A 19,229-nucleotide genomic window follows, 5' to 3' on the forward strand; every position below is an offset into this window, starting at 1 on the left:
TAAAGTGAACAGAACCAGAACATTGTACATTGTAGTAGCAGTATTTTTAACTTTATTTTTCTTGTTTTATTCTTTTTCTCTCTGATTTCTTTTTGCAACATGGCTAATATGGAAATAGTTTTGGCTTGCCTTTATATGTATAATTGATATAAAATTGCTCATCTCAAGGAGTTCTAAGTAGTGGGATGGAGAAAGGGAAAATTTGGATATTGAAATTAACACAAAATCTTTGCTAAAATAGTTTTATATGTAATAGGGAAATATTTTACAAAATAAATAAAATATATTTTAAAATTTGCCCAACCAAAAAAAAATAACAAACTTTAAAATAGAATATAAACATGAGATGCAATGATTGCATTCAAGGTACTATACTAAGCACTAGGGAACCAAAGACAAAACTTAAGTCATCACTGGAGTCAATGAGATCATATTATATTGGAGAAATAATTTACATGAGTAAATACAGAATATAAAATAAAATGAAGCAATTTTTTCAAGGTGGTTGATCATTATTTTAGGGTGATTAAGTGGAATACAAGAAAATGGTCCCATGTTAGAATGGATAAAAGAAACATTCATTTAGCCACATCTGTACTCTGTGATACAATTAGAGAATTTCAGAGCTTGAAGAGATCTTAGAAGTTATCTAGGGTTATTTTTACTATTATGATTTGAAAAACCTGCCTCTGCTTACAAATCTGCCTCTCCAAAGAAGGTAAGCTCCCTTATGGCAAAAGCTCTATCTTTTTTTTAATGTTTCTTTTTTTTTTTATCCCCAGGAACTAGCAGACTGCCTGAAAATAGGAGAAACTTAATCAATATTTGCTTATTGAGCGACTGATTCTCATAGACACTGTCAGAATGTGTATTCAACAGAACCTTCCTTTCATTATCTTTTACTCATCAAAGTCAACATTTTTACTTTTATAGTCTTTCAGTTTTTCAGGCAGCAAAATTGTATCTAGTTAAGATGATGTTCAATATATTCACTCTTTTGTCATTTATTCAATCTTGAATTATCATGTACAAATTATTGAATTTTTGAGCTTTCTACTCTCTTGCTCACATGCCCTTCCTGGTACAGATGTGCAGCAAATAGTACGGATCTTGCCAATTGTACTGCTTTCAAACATGATATCCCCACCTTAATGCATTCTTCATGCATTCATTTGCTAATTATCTTTGCTTATTGAATCCTCGTTTTATTTCACAGTTCCACATAAGTACTGTATTCTCCATGAAGTCTTTCTTGATCTTTCAAGATGATACTGATTTTTTCTTCCTCAGTTTTCCTTGTATTTTTAAATTTTTCTATGTGTTATGTCTTTCCCATAAAATATAAGCTTCGTGAGGTTGGAAAATAATTTGTTTTTGTCTTTGTATTTTTTAGCATATAACACAGTACCTTCTTTCCCCATGCTTGAACTGTGTCTATTGTGGACTTGCTAATCTGGATTTGATAGAGGAGTAATTTTGAAGCATAAGACACTTGAGGGAGTTCAGGCCTGTGTAAAGAAACATCATAGGAGATTTTTTAAAGTCAGAGGCAATATGAGGGCACTGAACCCTGTTGGGATGAAAAACCACTGGATGTTGTTTTGTAAATAAGTTGTTTAGATTTATAATTAGAATGAGGAAAATGGCAATCCCAGTAGTCTTAAAACTAAGGAAATAGCAAATTCCAGGATAGTGTAGGAAGATAAAAATACAGAGGTATGGGCAAGATTGTTTGATGAGGCAATGGATTCCCCCTTACCGAAAGATTCCAAGCACAGAATGGATGACACAATGTCAGGGTCTGATAGATAGGGAAGAATATCCAAAAGAATTTCAAGAGCAAGTAAGCACTAGCAACTGTGAGGATTATGAATGAACTTATGAGCTTTTTTGGGTACAATTTAAACTACTGGTCTTTGATATTCCTTCTGATTCTGATACTCTGTGAGGCTGTACTTGTGATATTTAAGGTTATGAATAACCAAAAGTAGATGAAAAAACACAGTTATAAATTGATTTTTGAGGATCCAGAATTTTGCATACTTTGAAGTTGGATGGGATCATTATTTCATCAATTTTAAGTAGTTCTATAATTTTAAAAATGTGTTGACAAGACAGTTTTAGGAATACTATTTTTATATATATATTTTTTTGCTTAGTTGCCTATTAATATGTCTTTTTTAGATTAGGCTCTGCTCTTGAACAATTAAAAAAAACCCTTACATCAAGCAATTTTTTTCTAGCAATTTATAATATGTATGTTTAAAAATCTCAGCATAAGCACTGATAAGCTGTCATAGTATGCTGAAATAAATATAAAATGTTTATCTATTTTGCTCGAAAATTGACCAAGTTCCATTTTGTCATTAGTATGACAATGTTTTAGAGATTTCACAGAATCACAGCATTGGGACTTCCCTCTCAGGCCAACCAGGAATCATGGTTTAATGGATAGGGTGATAAACTTGGAGTGAGGAAGACCTGGGTTCAAATTCTACCATAGTTCTTCCAGACATATAATGCCGCACAAGTCACTTAACCTCTCTGACTTTCATTTTCACATCTATAACATGAGGTGTTTGACTGGGTGTCCTCTAAAACCCCTTTCAGATTTAAATCTATTGCCCTATGAATATTTTTACCTGTACAAAATTCTCTCCTATGATATTACTGACATGTTGTCATTGAGCCTTCACTTGAATATTTCTAGCAAACAATAACCTTTCCAAGTAGCCCATTCCACTTTTTGGAGAGCTCTAATTGTTAAGGAATTTCATATCCCAAGAAGTCTAAATCTACATTAAATAAAAATATATAAAATAAAAATATATAAAAATAAAACCTCCCATTCATTATGCACAGAAGGTATGCTATATGTATTAACACATACTGGGGACAACATGATCTTTGGTCTTTCAGCTTTACCTCAAGTGTGAGTGAAAGTATGAAGGCAATGGTCCATAGTAAATCTTTCATAAGCATCTACAAGCTCACTTAGCCCATGTTGCATGCAAGCCTATGATTGCTTTGAGTTCTACCTTCTGGGTAGAAGCACAGGAAGACTTCTGTTGCATCTCCATGAGAACTCTTCAGATATTTGAAGAATCTATCATTTTTCCCCAAAAATCTTTCCTATAGCAGACTGCTAAAAATCCTAAATTTCTTCGAAAGATTCTGATAGGATGAGATCTTAGATGTCTTTCTATGAATACCCTCAAATTTATAAATGCCCTCTATCAATTCAATGTCAAGAACTGAATTAAATACTCAAAATGTGGTAGGGCAAGAACACATTAGATACATTTTGACATGGAAATGTCAACTCCCACAATTCATGTTATTTCTATTTCTTCAACCAGTTTCTCCTTGTTTGTCAGAATGAGATTTAGAATGGAAGTTCTACTTATTTTTTTCCTCAATGATGTGATTGATGCTTCAAATGATCAGTAAGGCAAGGCAGGTAATAATTTTTGGCTGTGCAGCAGATATTCAGATCATGGAAGACCCCACTGTCTACTAGGTCTTATCTCCATGCCAATCTTGTTAGATATTTACCAAAATCTTCATCTGTTTTCTTTCTCCCAGACTTTCTATCAATAAACATTTAAGTGAACACTACATAGCAGGCACTCATCACTTCTTTTTTGGATCCATTTATCTTCAATAAAATTTCCCCTACCTTGCTTATTCTCTCTAAATCTTATATTTCCTGTTATGAAAGCAAATCTTTTATATATGATGCTACCCTACTCCCCCTTTAGCAGTCCTGTTGTCTTTGAATAAGGTTTGCTGTTCCAAAGTCATAAATTTTTATGTATTTAAAAGAAAATAAATCAAAATACAATACATAGAAACATAACTTTGAGGATTAATGGTCAAATGCTGAATCATTAGATGTCCTTTTTTTTAAACTTTTTTTGTGATTTTAAGGGTGATAGTAATACATAGTGAATGTCATTTTTTTTGTTGTACTTAAACCTTCCAAGTTGAGTTAACAGTAGAGATCATTATCAGTGTCATCCTAAATCTTAAAACCTTAACAGTCTTACATATCTATGTAGTGAAGGCAATGGTACCTCTAATCCCCCTACTATGGGGCTTGAATAATTTTGGAAATATCCTCAATATTTGTTTTGTTATATATACATAGACTCAGGTTCAGATATTTATTTTATCTCCCCCCTAAGGAAACAATGAATTGCTTAAATAGTTGGTATTCCATTAATAAGCTCATTTCATCCTTAATTCAGCAGATGTTTAAAGTTCAGGCTGTCATCATTGACTCTATTAATTATCACTCAATTTTTAATCGATCATTAGCTACATGCAAACTGCTCTTCTCATGACTGAACAGTATATTTATATTATTCAAAGTCAAGAAGCATGTGTGTGTACTCAACTACCCAAATGGCTATATGTATATCTGTGCATACACACACATATATACATATATATGTGTGTGTATTGGTATACACAAGGAAACATGGAACAGTGAGTAAAAAGATTAACTTGGAGCCATTTGTTCAATATAGCTTTATGACTTTGAACACATTGTCAAACCTTTTGGTGCTCTCAGAAACTTTAAGTCTGTAAGTTGCAGAGTATTTTCAACCTGCACTAGTAAAAGGAACTTCTTCAACTTAATTTAGTAGTAAAATATTAATTAATTTCCTTCCATTAATTGTCACAGATCGTCATTAAACTTAAATATAGAATATCTGTCTACATATATATATTATTTTTACCATGTTTTTATGCAAATATGTTCAATTTGAATAACAAATTGTATACCTAAAAGATTACTTGTATAAATAATGCACTTACTTTGACAATAATGACCTTAAAATTAAAGAAGGAAATGATCATAAGTATACTATACTTATTTTTAATTCCCCAAAAAAGGGAAAGAAAAAGAGTACATGATATAGTCTTCCCTTTCCATTACCTTTGGAAAACATAGACCATATACATTTTAAAAGTAATTTCCATTTAACAACTCAGAGCTAAAAAGGTAGATTACTGAAGTTCTTTGTTCTCTTTTGCTGTATACATCTGAATCTCACATTCTATTGCATTTTTCTGCTGTAAATTGCCTAGCTGGCTTGTTTTCCTCTTTCATTAATTTTTTTCTTGCTATTTTATCTTCTTTCTGCAACATGGTAACAGCAATAACTTTCTGATTTATAAAATCTTAAAACAGTTTTAAAAACAATACCAGTGGGCAAGGAGGGAAGGAGAATGGCTACAGGTTGGAGTAAATGTAGTGACTGAAAAAATAATGAAATTCTTTGATAAATATGAACTTCCAATATGGTTATAAATAATCTCATAATTGCTCTTGTATTTATTTGCCTATTGGATGGTTTCTTTGTCTTTTAGACTAAGCTACTAGCCCTAGAGCTTCCAAGTACTCTTTGCACTTTTGTGACAGAATATTACACATTTTAAGTGGTAAACCAAGAGAAAATTAATGTTTATTTCATCAGAATTCTCTGTTAAAGTGAACTGGGAGGTCCTTAAAAAAAGCAGTCCATTTGTATATTAGAATTCTTACAAGCAGATTTCTCATGGTAATACTGAGGGAAACCACTGAAATACCATGACTTCCACCCACCTCAACTTAAAAAGAACTTCCTTATCTCATAAGGAACATCAGGAAATAAGCAGTCTACTATGACAGTCAATAAAAGGAAGTAAAATAACTTGATTCTTGATCTTATAAGTTCCTCTTTTACCAGTTAGAAGTCTGCCAAAAAATTCCTTTTACTAAACTGTATTTTTCATGTTCAGTCCATCAAAACAAAGTATTTTGTTACTTGTTTTCACATGCATAGAAAGAGGTTAAAGTGAACCAAAGTGAAGTGATTTGAATTAAGATGTCACTGCTGAAATTGTTGTATGCTTTACAATCTTCCAAATTTTCCAGCGATTCTCTCTGTAGTCAAACATAACTGTCAATTTTGAGCATTGTGGTGTGGTGGAATTAGTGCTCACTAATCAGAGAATCTGAATATGAATCACAGCAGCACTTCTATTTTTTACCTGTGTGACCTTTGATAAATCCTTTTAACTCTCTGAGCCCCGATTTTCTCATCTTTAAAATGAGAGGTTGAACCAGATGAGCTAAAAGTCTCCTTCCTGCTATGGATTCTAATAGGCAGCATTTTCCAAATTCTCTAATATGAATCCACAGTGAAAGTCATCTTCATTTTGTCATATTAAAAAAATACTTATACATAATCTTTCTGGGATCCAATTTCTCACTATACATGTCTAGAGATCTAGGACACAGGACAGTGAACCAGTCTTCTCTATGAAAAACCTGTGTGAATTCAATGGGTTTTTATTGTATGAGCTTGGGAAAGGGTAAAAGAAAAAAAGTTTCCCTTTGCTTTCGGTGTCTCATACTCAATGTAGTAGAAAGAATAGGTTAAGGGCAGTTAGATGGCATGGTGAACAGAGCACTGGCCCTGGAGTCAGGAGGACCTGAGTTCAAATCCAGCCTCAGACACTTGACACACTTACTAGCTGTGTGATCTTAGGCAAGTCACTTAACCCCAATTGCCTTGCCTTCACCCCTCAAAAAAAAAAAAAAGAATAGGTGAGCTTGAGTCATATATCCTGGGTTCAAATCAGCTTGTTACTTTTATAACCTTGGTCAAATCACTCTATCATTTTTAATTTTAAATTGGACTCAAGAACAGAGTATTATTAGGAGATTCTTAATATTCTCATGGAGCTTTTAATTCACCATCTGATTTAATCTTCTAAACATCCATGGGAGGCATATACTATAGATATGGTTATCTCCTTCTTGATGATGAGAATTCGGGGACATAGATTAAAAAAATATTCTATATTTAGTAATAGAGAATTGAACTTAAAAGAGTCAGAAAATATTGAGTTCAGAATTCAAATCCTGGCATAGATTTTAACTAACTCTGGACATAACACTAAAACTCAGAACTTCAGTTTCCTCACCTGAAAAATGATGATAATGATAGCACCTATTTGATAGATTGTTTTAAGGATCAAATGAAATAATATACATGGCAAGCATTTTATGAACTTCAAGGTGCTATTTTAAAGGTGAGATAGATAGACTACCACGCATTAATATGTGTCAAGTTCTGTGCTAAGTGCTGGGGATACACATGCAAGCAAGAATGCAAGATGGTCCCTACCTTTGAAAAATTCACTGATGGGAGAAGTCAACACATCATCATCATCATCATCATCATCGTTCAATTTTCTCTATTGATTGGCTTGCACATCCCCTACCCCCTGAATTACCCCAAGTTCATTGTTGTTATTACTGCTGTTGCTAAAGAACTTTGCAAACCTCGGCAGCACACATAGATACATGACATAGAATTATTTTTACATAGTTTGTAAGTCCTGTGGGCAAAATTTGAAGTGATCTATGCTAAACTCCAAGTCCAACACTTGAGTCACTGTGCCTCAATCTTTTTCCTATATAATAATAATAATAATATAAAAGAGAACCAGTTGGTCTTCAGTGCCTCTTTCAGGTCTAAATTCTCTGATCCTGTCACTGAGAGGGGACTAAGATGCCAGCATCCTGAAATTCTCCTGACAGAAAGACTTGGCTGTCCTTGATATATGCTCTGTCCCGTACTGTAATGGAAAATGCTAAACAGACCCAAGAACTGCCTCGGTCACATGGCTATCACTTTAGCCTAAAGAGGATCTGGGCATTGACTCTTTTTGAGTTTTTACATCTCAGGAAAAGGTTGATCATATTACCACTGCATGAGAAAACTATTCCATGCATTTATGTAGAATATGGCTTTCTCCCAGCCATCATTTTTAAGGAAAGAAATGTTGAAAGAATTGAATGTCTTTGTATTCTCTCTTCATGATGTCATATAAGATTTCTCCAATATGTATCAGACTGTAGAATTAAAGTAAAGATGATCAGTTTCCCATTAGTTGTATCATACCAATAGAAATAAGATCATCATATTTTTGTATATCAAAATCCAATTAATTGGGGTGCCTAGGTGGTACAGTGAATACAGCACTGGCCCTGGAGTCAGGAGTACCTGAATTCAAATCCGGCCTCAGACACTTAACACAAAAACTAGCCGTGTGAGCTTGGGCAAGTCACTTAACCCCAATTGCCCTCCAAAAAGGAAAAAAAAAGAATCCAATTAATTTAAGAAGCCCAGAGAAGTAGCTGGTATATCCTAGGTATTAAGCAACTTGGGAATACAAAGGAAAAATTTTAAATTAATATCTGAGCTCAAAGAGCTCATGTTTTACTGGCAGATAGGATAAGTATGCATGTAAGTAATGATAAAGAGACTGATACATAGTTTGCACACATACACACATATATACTCATTTGTAAATATAATTTTTTTTGAAGTAAGAATTAATAACCAGAGGAAGAAAGTAGGACTTTTGTATAAAGAAATAGTAGAGAAGAACCTTGAAGGGAGCTAGGGGATTCCAGGAGGTAGAGTTGAAAAGAGCATTCCAGATATGAGGGATAGCTTATGCAAAGACATGGAGTTGGGTGATGGAATTCTGTAAGTGGGGAATAACATATATGTCAGGTTGTCTAGAACTTAGAATTCTTGAAGGGAGAGTAATTTATAATCCATCTAGAAAAATTGGTAAGAAACAGTTCATAAAGTCTTTTAAATGTCAATTTCATGAGGGAATGGAATATATATTTATTACATGACCATCATGTGCCAGATACTGTGCTAAGCACTTTATGAATGTTATTTAATTTGATTCTTTAACACACTATGTAAGGTATGGGTGATTAGGATCCTCATTGCTAAGGAAACTGAGGCAGGTATTTGTTAAGCAGCTTTCCCAGAGCTGCATAGCTAGTAATTATCGGTGGCTGGATTTGAACTTAGATCTTATTGAGTCCAGGACTAGTGCTCCATTAGCTGTTCCCTAGCTCTGTCAGAGGAGGTTGTATTATATATTCTAGAAAAAAGGGAATCCTGAAGCTTCATTAGCAGGTATATGACATCAGATCTTTGACTTAGGGCTATGAATTGGTCAGATTTATGGAGGTCATAATGGAGGAAAAAAATAAGATCTTTTCTAATTTACATAATCTTTTATCATTTGTGAAAATCCTGATTTCACTCAAAAGTGAAGAAATAGGGGGTAGCTGGGTGGCACAGTGAACAGAGCACTGGTCCTGGAGTCAGGAGGATCTGAGTTCAAATCCGACCTCAGACACTTAACACAAAAGCTAGAGGTGTGACCTTGGGGAAGTCACAACCCAATTGCCCTCCAAAAAGCAAATAAATAAATGGATGGATAGATAGATGATAGATAGATAGATAGATAGATAGATAGATAGATAGAGAGATAGATAGATAGATAGATAGATAAATGAATGAATGGATAAATAAATAAATGAATGAATGAATGCATAGATAGATAAATAGATAAATGAATGAAGAAATGATAACAATAACAAAATGTTTTTTTCTCTTATATCACTCTTTAAACTTGTAAAATGCTTTGTGTAACTTGTTTCATTTTAGGCGTAAAGCAACTGTAGAAGCATGTGTTGTTACTATTCCCATTTTACAAATAAAGTAACTGAGGCTCAACACAGTTGAAAAGGTTATCCAGTTTCATACAGCTAGTTAGTTTCAGAGGTTGGATTCGAATTTATATCTTCCTTACTCTAAGGCCAGCACCCTAAGCACTTGTCAAAGACCCTTTATAAATGAGAAAACAATGCACAAGAAATAATCTTGTTTGAGTTTTCATTGTATGTACAATATTGGGACCAATCCTTGGAGTTCACAAAGTACTTGGCACACTTAGTTTGCTTGAGGATTTTGGGGGGCTTGGCATCCATAGAATCCTCCTTATATACAAACAAACTGATATTCCTCATTCTTTCCAGGGAAGAAATTCTGAGTCAAAAGTTCTATAAGAACACAGCCAAAACTCCAGACATCAATACTGTAGTGTACTGTATCAACCTCCCAAGATGATCTCTGGTGCTCTGCAGAAACAAGACTGAATGTATGTGTAGATTTTTTGGTACTAAAAACAAATGGACCCAAAGGCAATAACTTTGATTATGCTATGGTCATGCTACTTTAGAAGAATGTTTTCTGGTTTGTGGTCACAGTGAATGATATTGTTTCTATGGAGAGCATCCAGAGATTACAAAATAGATTGGAAAAATTTGTATACCAGTTGGACATTGAACCACTGATAGGAGTTCTTTTTGATTAGCTCTTAGAGGTCCATGCTTAGCAATTCAAAGGTAAGATTTTTGCAATGTAAAGCTTTCTAGCATGTGCATAATGTCCATCCATGCTTCCTGTTTTATCCTGATCCTTAAGATGCTAGAAAACCTTGATTTCCTTGGCTGCTTGTTGATGAAAGTCTTTTCATTGTGAATCATCTGCAGGGTGACATATGTGTTCATAAACTTTATCTACTTGCTCAAAGCTGACTTTGCAAATGGTTTTCGTTTCCGCATATCTAGAAGCCAAGTGATCTCAAGGCACATGAATGCAGCCCTCCTGAGCACCATCTTAACCTCCATTTTTGAGGCCACCAATGGTGCCATGACATTTCTTAGAATATGAACATGAAATAAATATCAGCGTAATTGATGACTTCTAGCTTTTCATAAGGAGTCACTTGACAAGTGCTTTAGTGCTTGTTCAGGAGTCAGAATTATCACTTTTAACTCAAACTGTCTGAACATTTACCCTGAGAGATGCTGGGAGGACACTTTTCAGAAGTATTTGCTTCTGTGGACTGAAGACTATTTTGTCTTCTGTTGCCTAATACCTTCAACAGCTATTTCCCCTTAATATTACCTCCATTTGCTATTAGTTGAGTGTGGTTTGTTGCTAGCTTTTCAATAGTAATATATAATTTTCTAGGTAAAGCTTATTCAGAAGGCTTACAGGTTATATTTGAGGCAGATGGACATATAGTTTCATCTACCATAATGAAGGTATCACAAACACCATCCCCCCCACCTCTTTGACACGTGGGCTTAGGGCCTTGCTCAGGTCTGTACCACTGATCATAGGGACCTAGGACCTCTCCATGGCATGGGTACAATGAGGTCTGGAAAGTCTTGGCCTAGGCTGCCAGCAACTGACAGGCCTGGCCCAGCCCTACCCATCACTGCTTCTCTGGTAACCTTAGCCACACAGCAGCTTCTAACAGTACCCAAATCTTTTTTTTTTCTTTTTTTTTGGCATGGGGCTTTGATTAATTGAATACAGTTGTCTGGAATTTCTGTGATTGCATCTGTAGGGGTGCAGTAAAGACTCTCATTCTTACATAATGTTGAAGGGATTGATTAAAAGTTGCACATTAACATGATGTTATTTTTTTCTCAGTTTGGCATTGCAAAATCTTGTGTTACTTAAAATATCAAAAGAATATTTGGAAATATTGTTGCCAACTGTGGCATAAAGATAATTTAGTATTGCTTAAAGAAATCTATAATGTTAAGAATATAGATTTAGAACCAAAAAGGACCCTGGGGTCCATTTAGTCCAACTTCATAAATTTGCATAAAAGCAGATTGAGGCCTAGAAACTGAAGTGATTTGCAAAGTAGTCGATTAAAATTTGAACCCAGGTCCAATGAGTCTGAGACCTATAGGGCCCTTTCTTTTATATCATGTTGCCTCTGCAATGTTTATTAGCCCTTTCCCAGAAACATAAATATAAACTGGTGCTCCTTTAGAACTAATAGTATGGTTCCTACCGAAGAGTGTGAATCCTTCAAAGATTATTAAAACCGATGAGATCACACTGTTTTCACATTCATATTCCGAATAGGAAATGGGTTAGTGCTTCTTCTTTTTGTGGTTGTTTTAAAAAATGAATTACATGTAACTACTAATCCATCAAACTTTTCCTCTGGTGGCTCATCAGGCATGAAGTTTATCTGCCTTATATAATACTGTGTAAAAATATACAAGATTTGGAGGCTTCTACCAGTCTAGAAAGGCAGCACATTTGAAGCCCAGGCATTCTATATGCCTATTTCCAAGGAGCAAATTAACTACCTCAGGTTCTTAGAAGTTCATCACCACGTTGGCAATAGTGCGATGGACTCTTTTAGCACAATGTCTCAAAGTTAGGGAAGCTGTGACCTCTGATAGTGGAAAGAATATCCACAGTATTGAAATCTCAGATATATGAAATACAGAACTGACTTGCCAATTAAAGCAGATTGGAATTTGTTCCCTTTCTCTGTCCAAGATGTATGTTGAAGTTTCAGTGATTACATGCTCCATATTACATAGAATTCTGTACACCATACATGATTATACCATATGAATTATGAGGAAATTCTGTAATGCCAGTAAATATGATATTTACTGCTTTATTTTGAATCCAGCTGAGCTTTAGATAATTAGTTTTCAAAAGTTTAAATCCAGAACATAAGGTATGATGCATTATAATAGTCAAATGGTGCACATGGCTTGAGATGGAGGTTCGGAGAACAACTCAGAAGGAGGAATATTTATGTCTGATTTTTAAGGTTCAACCTATGCAAGAGCAAAGGACCCCTGGTAAGATTCTCCATAATCATTTAAAGAGCCTACCTAGCAAGGTACATCCTCTAAATGAAACTTTTTTTTTTCCATTGAAAAAATCACTTAGACTTCAGTTATTATCGATAGATATCTGCTTTTCTAGTAACCATATTTTCCTTTAAGGTAGTAGCTAAATCTGTTTTAATATCACATTATTTTCTCCATTTGTTACATATGTTAAAATTGTGCTGCTATATGTCCACATAGAGCATCAATGAACAGCATAATCATATTGGCAGGTAGATACGTTTACCTGTAAATAGTAAGATTGCTCAGATCAAGTCTGGGGGAAAGCTTTGTTTAACAAGGTCCCCTTATGTGTAATTCAGCAGGGAGCTTCTGTCCAAGTAGTTAAAGCATCTTTTCTCTTCCCTTAAGACTATATAGGTCTTATCAGGGCCAACCCACTCCTTCTAATATAAAAAAAAAACCCAACTTATCTGACTGTCAAAATATTAACTGCAACTAGATAAAGAAATAAGGGAATTGATGGGGAAGTCTACATTTTATATTGCAAAAAAGGGAAGTTAGGTTTGATGAGTACCATAACCAAAACTAGATTTTTTAAAAAATATGAGTCAGGGATCCAAATAGTAAAACAGAATAGCTGTATTTGGTATTTGGAGTGGCCGGACACTGCACTATGGGAGTGTGATAGGAAAACTAGCATACTGGCACAAGGCTGTTGATAGTGCAAGGTTGAATGGGTTGTGAATATGACACATAAATAACTCAACCCAACATGTCATCTCATAAGTTTTTATTGTCACTAATTTTTCTTGCTAAATCAGTGGTTCATTCTATTTTTCCTATGCTGTTAAAAGACCAAAAATACTATTAAGATCACTAAATTCAAAAACTTTCATTTCGTCCTAGTTATAGCATAAATAAGGGGAAATTATGATAAAAGTTCATCAGGGGACAGAAAGGCTTAGACTTTATTCCTTGGATAGCAGAATAATGAACAATAAGCCTGGATGGGAAGGTAAAATAATACATCATTTGGGCTTTGTAAGGATCAAAATTGGAGTTCAAACTCAAGAGGGAGATGGAATGTGTAGCAAGGAGTTGAATGTACTGGAACAAGGTATGAAAATGTGACCCATGTACCATTCTCTCCTGATTTTCCATTTGTAGAATCCCTTATTATCTTTAATAGCCAGCACAGTCACCTTTGCTATCCCCAACAGAAAGTAACACACAATTGCCTGGTATTTGTTTTTTATTTATTTTAGGTACTCTTAAATGAATGAATGAATGGAATGAAAAATGTCTTTATTAAACTCTTCCTATGTGCCAAGGACTATGCTAAGTCTTGATGAAAATAGAAAAGTAAAGCAGCCTCTAATCTCCAGGACTTCATATTCTAATCAAAAGAAATGGCACACATAAAGAAGTTTCAGTTTCAAGTCAGATGGAAAGACCCAGTGTTCCTTTGGTGCATTTCTATTGCCAAATTCAGACCAGTTTGCAGTTCTAAAGCATTTGACAGTGCCAAAGATTATAGTGATGAAAGTTTTCATTTCTGAGTCTTCAGTAGGTGTGACTTCTAAGGACATGGTGAAGCACCTAAAAAGAAACTTACGAGATTTCATATCCCCAAGAGTTATTTCCCTGTACTTTAGGGGTTAACTAGAATCAACGGCAATGGTTTAAGGGGGTGCTAATATTCCTAGGATCTTTAGTCTTACCTATCCACCAGGAGCAGTTGGATGATGGTTGGTTTTGGTTGTAGCAAGGATAGTAGGCCCCTTTTTCACAATGGTTCCCACTCTTAATGATCACTGCAGGGACTGAGCTGGAAGCAGGACTTGTGATCTGAAGGTCATTGCTATTCTCAGGTTTCTTAGACTTGATTGTTCTAGGACAAATCACCTGCTATATCTCTTAGTTTTTCTTGTTGCTTCAGCAAGTATGTCTTGTCTGTCTTGATACTGCAAGTTGGTTGTAATTTAGTGTTGGTCAGAATGTCAGACCCTCTCTTCACAAGGATTGTTTCCATCATGATGACTGTAGGACCATCTTGCCTGATAGAATATGTAAGCTTTTTTGAGGACAGGGAATGTTTCATTTCCCTCTTTGTAAATCCTAGTGAGTGAAATGCAGTAGGTGTTTAATAAATACTGATTGATTGACATCAGAGTAGAACTTTGAGTAGATTTGCCTTAGATGTCGTTTATTTATTTATTTATTTTATTCTGGAAAACTTTTTTATTTTAGGTGGAATGGGACAAAGCTGGACTTACTAACTTAGATGATTCCAATTTTTTGGCAACATCTAAAGCATCCTTGTCTGTATCAGGTTAGACATAGGCCTTCTTCTCTCCATCAGGACAGATCAGTGTGTTGACCTTGACCACATCAAAGTCATACAGCTTCTTTCCAACCTGCTTGATCTGATGCTTGTTGTCCACAATGAAGATTAAGGTGCTGTTGTCCTCAGTCTCCTTCATAGCAGACTCACTGGTCAAAGAAAACTTAATGATGGCATAATGATCAAGCTTGTTTCTCTGAGAGGCACTTTTCCGAGGGGATTTGGGCTGCCTTCAAACTCTTAGTGTCTTGGGTCACCAGAAGGTAGGGAATGTTCAGATCTTCTTCTTTTTGTGGCTGTGGACACCCTTCAGTTTCACCTTCTTGGTCTCCAAAGCCTTGGACTTGACTTCTGTCTTCGGGGGGAGGGGGACAATGGCTTCCTTCTTTGCCTTCAGAGCCATCTTGTGGGGAAAAGCAGCAGTTTATTTCTTTAAGCAATCCCAAATCTAGCAATAAAAATATTGTCTTACTCTGAATGTGAACACTGATCTTGTAGTGGGGGAAAAAAAGAAGTCAGATCTATATGGTTAGATGTCTATTTCCTTCATCTATCTTTATAACTCTGTAATTCTACTCTAGCATTTCCCATATTGCCCTATATATCTCTCATCACAACAGCCTACAAGTTATTTCCTAAGTGGATTTCTCTATTCACCCCCCATCAGCCTAGTTTCTCTGCTTTCCTATTTTTATTACCTCTTGTTTCCACCCTCCAGCCTCCCCACTCCATTATCATTAAACAAAGGAAAATAGTGACAATGGAGAGGTATATAAGAATATCCTATGTGAAGTCTTTCTCCATCCTTTTTTAGGATTCAGATAGTTATTAGGTGTGATGTAGAAAATCTGCTGTGAAGACTTAGGAAAGCAGCAAATCCATATGAACCATGCATCTATTGCAAAATAACAACAATGGTATCAGTTAAGATTCAATAGAAATTTTAATGTAGAATAAATCTATGTCTACATCACTATAACAGTCAACAGTGAACCCTATATTTTAGTTAGACTGATTTTCAGAGACATGCTCTTCTGGTTCTGTGATGAGAACTGATTGAATATGAGCTACAAGTCAGTGAGATGTCAGGATATATTAGTGTTCCATCTTTATTAGCCCTTTAACATATGCTGTTTCCTATTGTTTACCAATTGTTTCATTTGTGTAAGTTGTGGCTTTTCAATGACATTGAAAGATACAGATTATATAATTATTTTGTATCCCCTATAGTATTTAGTGGAATACTTGACTCGCAGAAGGTATTATTAAAGTGCTTTGGGAAGTCATTTTACCCTAAAAGAATTACACAGATAAGAGAATACTGTATTTTTTCTAGATGCCAGCTAGCTATGGATATATAAGGGCTTTCTATTCCTTATTATTGAGGGATTAAGATGATGTATTATTAAGGAGCTAAAGTAATTCTTGACAGGTGGCCAAGACATGTAACACCAAACCTGTCATTTATCCATCTACCAAATCTGCTTCACCTTAAGGGAACAAACCATAAGGATGGCTTTTTAATTTGAAAGGGTGCTTTAAAAAGCACATGGGAACTCAGATATCAAAAAAGAAAGATGAGTTGCTGACACTTTTAACAGTAAGTATATTCTGTGATGGCTTAGATGACACTAATTTATCAGCAATTTAATATTCTGACATGGAAACTGAAAGATAAGCTATCGTTGATGGAGAAAGACAGAGAATGAAAAGAAGATACAAGTTACCAAGTAAGATGGAAACAGAACTTTTCAGGCTTGATGCACTGTTATTTGGGTAGTACAAACACATATTTCTCCAAAGTTCCTCATATTTAACATTAATTATTAGAAGACATTATCTGTTTAGTGTTTTACTTATTGTTGTTACTATTCTATATTTTTAAAGAACATAGATGAAATAAGTCAGTATTTTATAGCTTTATAAAATTTTAAATTTGACATGCTGCATTGATGTAGGGAGAACATACTGGATTTAGAACAGGAGGACCAGATTGTTACATGTTAGTATGTGAGCAATGTTGTCTTATATTCTCTATGAATCTTAGATCCCATATCTATAAAATTTAGGAGATTGGGCTACGTAATCACTAAGGTTCCTCAGAGCTATAAGTCTGTGTTATGATTGAGATCTTCAAATTACTGTTACGAAATTAGGGGTAGAACATTGGGAGAAAAGTTATTATCCTGCTCCACCTCCTCCTCCTTATAATCATACTCATTGTCATGTCTAGGATTTATATGGTGCTTTAAGGTTTGCAAAACATACTTGGGGCAAGCCATAAACAAGTAACTCAGGAGTCAATATGGCAGAGCAGAGGAAGTAATCGGTGAATCTCAACATTTCCTGCTAAATGATTTAAAAATAATGCTTCAAATTGAATTCTTGAATAGCAGAGCTAACAGAAGGCTAAGAAGCACCTTTGGGATCCCTTGAGCCAGAAATGGCAAGGGAACCTTGAAAATGGTCAGAAAAATAATCACATAGCCTCCCCACCCCCATACCAGCACTAGATGCAGAACTGGAAAAAGCTTGGCAACCTCTCTGTTTATAACCATTTATGGGTCACAATTCAATGACAGAGAAGGGCACTTTCTGTCAAGAGGGAGAATTGGCCATAAAGAGCAACAGTGCTTTCAGTTCTAAGGGAACAGGACACTGAGGAGCTATATTAATTGCCATGTGAAGAGATCAGGGACTCTTCTTAGGTAAAGAAAAGAGTATAGACAAGGGTAGCACTAACCATACCTCTCCTCAGATCACACCAACTTGGAAGCACCAAAAACTTCCACATACCTAGAACTAGTTCTCATAACATTGCAAAAAAAAAATCTGATGCTTGTGATAGTACCCTTCCCCATTCACACCAGGAGCAAAGCCAATCTTTAACATAAAGCTCAAAATAATATATGTGTGTGTGTGTGTGCGTGCATGTGTGTGTGCATGTGTATTATACACACAATGGAAAAATGAAAAAAAAAACAAGCAAAATAATTTGGACATAAAGAGCTACTATGGGGACAGGGAAGCTCAATTTAGAAGCTCAGAAGACAGTGACATCAAAACAGTTAAAAGCAAAGAGTCAGAAAAAGGCACAAAAATGCTGGAGAAAATAATATATTAAAAAGAGAATTGGCCAAATGGAAAAAAAATGTGCAAAACTTCACTGAAGAATACAACACTTCAAAAATTGGAATTGAATGAGTGGAAGCTAATCTCTCCATGAGACATCAAGCAACAATAAAAGAACATCATTTTTTTAAAAGAAGAAAATGTGAAATATCTCATTGGAAAAATAACTGACCTGGAAAGCAGATCAAGGAGAGATAATTTTAAATTATGGTATTACTTGAAAGCCATGATCAAAGCAAGGGTCTACACATAATATTTCAATAAATTATTAATGAAAACTACTCTGATATCCTCAAACCAAAGCATCAAATACAAATTGAAAGGATCTGTAGATAACTTTCTAAAAGAGATCCCCCCATTTTTTTTTTACCATGGTTTTCTATATGTTGCAGGTAGCATTGAAAGAACTTAAAACAATGACATGATATGCCTTCGATAGGTCTGAGTTTGGAAACATCAAGAGAAAGTTGAAAACTGGAATCTTTCATACATTGTAAGCTATATCTGCAATTCAACATGGTTAATAAAATCCCCAAATGAGGATTGGTTATTTATTCCAGATCTATTTCTTAACCTTTTATTAAGGGAGGAGAGTTAGCATTTCTAATACCTGAAACTTATAAATTACTTTGTGTGTGTATACGTACACACATGCATATACACACATGTATGTACATGTATCTCAATATTCAATATACATAGAGACTATATATCTAAATATATACACATGTATACTTGGATATCTTTCTATTGATCTTTTCATTACTTATATACACATATGATTTTTCTAACAATATAATGTAAATTCATTGAGGTCAGGAATTGTTTTGTTTTAATCTTTGGCTCCCCAATGGCTAACACAATACTGGAAGATAAGTAATTAAGCAATGCCTGTTGGATTTACTTGAATTGATAAGGAAATGGAAAGCTTATTTCTAGTGTGATGAGCAATTTCAAAAGAAATTACAGTGCAAAAGAATAATATCTATATATCTAATCTATATCTATATTTATATCTATATCTATATATGTATATTAAAATGAGGAAATGACCCATCACTAGCCCACTAGACACACTAAATTTTCTTTTCCTCTTTCCTTCTTGTTTTCTCTCCTCCTTTTCCTTTTCCCCATCTCTCTCTCTCTCTCTCTCTCTCTCTCTCTCTCTCTCTCTCTCTCTCTCTCTCTCTC

The 19,229-nt window shown here is 34.8% G+C and overlaps 1 pseudogene; it reads right to left on the reverse strand.

Annotated features, from left to right (window-relative positions):
• Positions 1 to 9,724: 9,724 nt before the first annotated feature.
• The window catches only part of LOC138174947 (dual specificity tyrosine-phosphorylation-regulated kinase 3-like), a 21,865-nt pseudogene continuing 12,360 nt past the window's right edge, over positions 9,725 to 19,229 (reverse strand).

Source organism: Petaurus breviceps, unplaced genomic scaffold (genome assembly GCF_028583685.1).
Source record: "Petaurus breviceps papuanus isolate PSGF00001 unplaced genomic scaffold, PetGlider_PUasm1.0 76, whole genome shotgun sequence".
NCBI classification, from domain to species: domain Eukaryota; kingdom Metazoa; phylum Chordata; class Mammalia; order Diprotodontia; family Petauridae; genus Petaurus; species Petaurus breviceps.